The 5,873-nt window shown below is 33.1% G+C and overlaps 1 long non-coding RNA gene across 1 annotated transcript; it reads right to left on the reverse strand.

Moving 5' to 3' along the window:
* Positions 1–3,875: 3,875 nt before the first annotated feature.
* Positions 3,876–5,180, reverse strand: LOC141362990 (uncharacterized). Its single transcript, XR_012368514.1, has 3 exons — positions 5,038–5,180; positions 4,832–4,899; positions 3,876–4,181 (listed from the first exon to the last, which is right to left on the reverse strand). It is a non-coding gene; the product is annotated as an uncharacterized lncRNA (long non-coding RNA).
* Between the last annotated feature and the right edge of the window lie 693 nt (positions 5,181–5,873).

A 5,873-nucleotide genomic window follows, 5' to 3' on the forward strand; every position in this document is an offset into this window, starting at 1 on the left:
TTTATTAACACACACAACTGTATTTTGAAGAAAAAACAAACTTTCCTGTATTTCTACATTCATCCCAGCTAACAGAAAAAAGTTCTAAGAACGTTCCCTGAAAGTTCTTTACGTTCCCAAAAACGTTCTGCCAACGTTAAAAGTGTCCAGTTTTCTTGACGTTCTAAGAACGTTTTTGTGTCGTCTCAACGTTAGAGGAATGTTACATTTTACCATTTTTAAACGTTATGACAATGTCATGTTTTAATGTTCACACAATGTTTAAAACAACAACTGTTTATTATATTGACTTGTTTAATTGTTATGTAAATGATAGAGAAACATTGCATTTTATTATATTTATTTTTTATATTTATATTATTTTATTATATTTATTATATATTATATTTTTATTATATATTATATATCTATTATATATAAGTTTAGATGTTGATGTTTTGTTTCATTTTAAGTCACCATTATTGTGATTAGTGTTCGTTTTAGTTGGGCTCTTGAGCCTTGTCTTTTGCTTGCTAGTTTTTTCCCTGGTTGTGTTAACTTTTTGTTAATACACCACATTTGTTATGAACATGTTAAGTTAGTAGTGTACTTCTGTGGTGTGGTGGTTGGTACATAATGGAAAAAAATCATCCCTAATTCATTTACTAATCAAAACTTTATTTTCTGTCAAAAATGTAAATGAGATCCAGCACTTTCACAGCAGTTTGTCATTAAGGAGTTTAAGAAACTTTGGACAAAAAATATCTGCTGTATAACTGGGATGCACAAACATCAAGAATCAGACTATGAATCTCAACCATGGTGACAATTAAATGAAAAACTTCATGCTGCAATGCATGCTGGGTATTAACAAATTACAAATCTCATTCAGGACTCCCAGCATGCACTGCAGCATGGATAAATAAAGATTTTTTTTCCAATTTTCTTTGTCACCATGGTTGAGATTCATAGTCTGATTCTTGATGTTTGTGCATCCCAACTGTACAGCGGATATTTTTTGTCCAAAGTTTCTAAAACTCCTTAATGACAAACTGCTGTGAAAGTGCTGGATCTCATTTACATTATTGACAGAAAATAAACTTTTGATTAGTAAATGAATTAGGGATGATTTTTTTCCATTATGTACCAACCACCACACCACAGAAGTACACTACTAACTTAACATGTTCATAACAAATGTGGTGTATTAACAAAAAGTAGGGATGTCCCGATCAGGTTTTTTTGCCCTCGAGTCCGAGTCCGAGTCATTTGATTTTGAGTATCTGCCGATACCGAGTCCCGATCCGATACTTCTATAATACATAAAAAAAGAATAAATAAGAGCAAAAAAAAACAGAACCAGGATGTTCCTTATGTCATGCCGCAAGCATTGCTGTTTCTGTGTGGAGTCAAAAGAGTCTAACTCTGTGTCAGCGCATAACTATAGATGTGTTAAAAATAATGAGAATATATATAGTATATGTACAGGGGTTAAATTGGGATTTGTTTTGTGGGTATGCTCTGTTGGGATGGAGGGTTCGAGGGGTAACATGTTGACAGCAAAGCCACTGGTGTGTTTCAATGACATTTTGGACCTCTGATAGGATTTTATAAGTTTCAGTTTTAAAGCTGTGCCACATGTTGACCCAAACTTTAAAAACTGAACTTTAAATGATGCAAATCTATGAGTCTGACACCCTATATGCATTTGTTGCACATGTCATTATGCACAATTAATCAAACTTGGAAGGAAGTTATAAGAATCAACCTCCTTGACCAATTGCATAAGATAGACTACCCAAAAAGACTCAATTAACAAGAAAAACAACATACTGATTCAGCAATATATCTTATAAGATTCCCTAAGCTGGTCAGCAGTTAGTTAAAAAAATACCTATAGTTAGGTCGTAATTAATCTGTATAATCAAAATACATTATTTTATTAAACTATACAATCAGTTGTATCCAGTTATCTAGTTAACATATTGTAATAAGATGAGTGACATGGCTATACATACTTTAATACTTTGTTTCTAGACTTCTATAGTTTTCTCGACGTGGGCATCATTCTTACCTCTCTCTCTATCTCTCTCTCTACAGTATCCTGCGCGAATGCGCGTTCTTGAGGTTCTGAGTGAGACGCGGAGCTGCGTCTGAGCACATGGTGACAAAAACGATCAACGCGTGGTTTAAATGAGCGGTAAAAATCCGGTTTTGTCGTGGGTTCCTTGCACGCACGAGTGTGAAGCCTATAAATGAAAGCACGTCAACAGGCTCGTTCGACTTCATGCGGCGCCGCAACACGACAGCCGGGTGACGTCAAACTACCGCGAGAGTGATCCGCGAAATCATACGGAGGAGTTTGTTTTTAAATCTCTCGCGGAACTTTGACGTCATCCGGCTGCCGGTTCTTGTGGCGCTGCATGAAGTCGAACAAGCCTATTCTCTTCTCATCAGTTCACAAGCACCAGCGCAGCGCGTACACTGGCGTGGAGCAGAGCGAGGCCTTAATGGATTTTAAACCCTGCATATGTATCCGAGTCCTGATCGGGAGGTAACGGCCGATTCCGATCGAGTCTGAAACCACGTGATCGGGGCCGATTTCCGATCACGTGATCGGATCGGGACATCCCTAACAAAAAGTTAACACAACCAGGGAAAAAACTAGCAAGCACACGACAAGGCTCAAGAGCCCAACTAAAACGAACACTAATCACAGTAATGGTGACTTAAAATGAAACAAAACATCAACATCTAAACTTATATATAATAGATATATAATATATAATAAATATAATAAAATAATATAAATATAAAAAATAAATATAATAAAATGCAATGTTTCTCTATCATTTACATAACGATCATATAAGTCAATATAATAAACAGTTGTTGTTTTAAACATTGTGTGAACATTAAAACATGACATTGTCATAACGTTTAAAAATGGTAAAATGTAACATTCCTCTAACGTTGAGACAACACAAAAACGTTCTTAGTACGTCAAGAAAACTGGACACTTTTAACGTTGGCAGAATGTTTTTGGGAACGTAAAGAACTTTCAGGGAACGTTCTTAGAACTTTTTTCTGTTAGCTGGGATGGAACTGGGTTGTATACATCAGATTTAATAACTGGTTTTATTGTAGTTAAAGTGTAGTCATCATTTTATCAGCTTGATTACGAGTTGTGTTACCGAATTACTAAAATCATAAATGTTAAACTCGCAGGGGTGGTTTCCCAGACAGGGTTTAGATTAATTCAGGACTAGGCCTTTAAGACGTTTTTACAAACAAACCTTACAAAAAAATTATACTGGTGTGTATCTTGAGACAAAACTATGGCACTGATATGTGTTTAAATATTTCAGTACAAGGTGTTTTGAAATTAAAGTAGCTGAAACATGCATTTTATTAGTCTGGAACTAGAATAAGCCATGTCCGTGAAACCACCATCTTTTCATTCATGTTTACAGCAGTGAACTCAATACACAGCACTATTGCGACATCTATTGGATTTTGTTTGTATTACATCAAATTATTTGTGTGCTACAATTTTAGACCACACAGTTATAGTGACAGCGCCACCAATAGGAATATCAAATCAGACGAGATTCAGTATTTAAAGTTTACTGAACATTTTTAAAAATTAGGTTTTATTTTATAACCAAACTTTAAGAAGAAGCGAAACTGAAGATAATTAAAGTCTTATTTGCTTGTTATATATTCATGATATTATAATAATTTATATGTTAGCTTCAGATGCTTCAGAACTGTTAGCCTATTTGTTTATTTTTTAAATGAAACAACATGTTAACTTCATTTAGTCAATTTAAATAATATATTTTATTATACTTTTTATTTAAAATAACATAATAATATCATCTTGTGATGTCTCATATTTATGTCAGTTTCCTCATCTCACCGCTAGAAGCACAACACACAATTAAGCAAAGTCTATTAACCCATTTATGTCCAGAGATTTAATATTAAATATACAACAAACATTATGTTGGTGTGGTGAAAACTCAAACTGATGAAATACATTAACATTCAGGATCACAAGAAATGTAACAAAACCACTAAACGATATAAAACATAAATGAAATGAAAACACATAAAATACATTATTGGTTAGATAAGAGAGGAGTTTGATCTGTTTTAATGGTATAAAATGTGTAAACCACTTCTGTTATTTCAGATTTCTGTAAGAAAACACACAAGAGTAAAAGTCTTATAGGATGAGAACAGCATTCAACAGCAGATAAAACACAGAACTGAAAACACATCAAGTCAGATAGAAATGCACTGGATTCAATGTTAACAATGTTTTTGTATCTGATCTTTTAAAGATGAACTGATGAAGTTTCATCTTACGATGTTGACTATGAAGAAAGCTGCTTGTACAGAAAGTGAGTCAGCAATCTAGAGTTTAAACAACCTATCATGTTCTTATTTTATACAATATTAAAACCAGTTTCAGAATAATTAGGGCAGAAATTTAGAATATTATGGGATTAACTAAAGTATTAAGACACTTTAACTTTTGGAGGTGTAACAGTTGTTGGTTAACAAACTATTTGCCTCTCACCCTTGCACAACAGTTCAGCAGCACATCTATAATAAAAGATTAACCGACACAACTCCAGTAATGTTTAAGTGTTTATTAATTGAAAAAATAAAAGAAAGCTCTTTTGATTTGACATTATAATGTTTATCTGAACACAACAGAAACCAAACTAGACTAAAACTGTGACTATAAAGTCAAGATACAAACTGAACCATGAACAGTTTTAACCCTTATATCTCTAATAAAAACATCCAATGCTTTTATAGAGACCTGCTGTGATTTTACCTTCATCTGTGTGTTTCGTTTGTGAAATGTTGTATTAGCATAAATTATCTCATCTTCAGCGCTCTGATCTGTAACAATAAAGACAAATTAAAGATAAAACAACACAACTCTCATTCATTATTAAAAGACTAAAGAAGCAAGAGTTTGACTGATGTTTAAACTGCACGACCATCACTTAAAATTACTAAACAGTCTTAATCATTTACCCTGTTGATGTGTGTTTTTGTGTTTCCTGTAGATCCAGAAGATCACAACTAAAGCTACAATCATCAGACATCCAACAGCAACAGCAGCACAATAGATTACAACCATATGAACTGACTGTAGTCTTCCTGATGGAGTATAAACAACAACAACAACAACAACAACACATCTGTAAGAGTACAGTTCATTCTGAACAAGAGAAAACTCTCTCACATTTATCATGTTGATGGATGTCATGTTTGTTCAAATTCAAAAAAATCAAACAAGCCTTAATTAATTAAATACACAAATACTGACACGTGCATTTAGCCTATTGAGTACATTTAAATGTTTAAATGACAAATTAAGTTAAATAATTTCAACAAGTTATGTCAACTTATCATAAGTCAAAACTTAAAATGGGTTGAATTGACTTGCAAAACCATGTTAACTTCATGCTTTTTTACAGTGCACCTGGTGGATTTTTGGGAGGCACAGTGATATGGACAGTAGAAGAAACTGAAGAAAAACAAAGAAAATCACAAAAGGATGAATAGATCAACAGTGAATAAAAGTGAAGTTTTATTTATTAGTGTGAAATGCAGATGGATTTTGTGTAGACTCACCGATATTGACAGTAGAAACAGCTGACAAATATAAAAAGAAACACAGAAATGTGAATAAATCAACAATAATAAAAGTGTTGTTTTATTTATTATTGTGTGAGTTAATTGTGATTGTGAAGAACAATAAATGTAGTCATGGTAAAATATAATTAGTTGTAGTGATGACAAAGAGTTTAGTATTTAATGAATAATCTCAATACATCAGTACTGATAGCTCATGTGATTAATGTGTA

Source organism: Misgurnus anguillicaudatus, unplaced genomic scaffold (genome assembly GCF_027580225.2).
Source record: "Misgurnus anguillicaudatus unplaced genomic scaffold, ASM2758022v2 HiC_scaffold_31, whole genome shotgun sequence".
In the NCBI taxonomy this organism is placed as follows: Eukaryota; Metazoa; Chordata; class Actinopteri; order Cypriniformes; family Cobitidae; genus Misgurnus; species Misgurnus anguillicaudatus.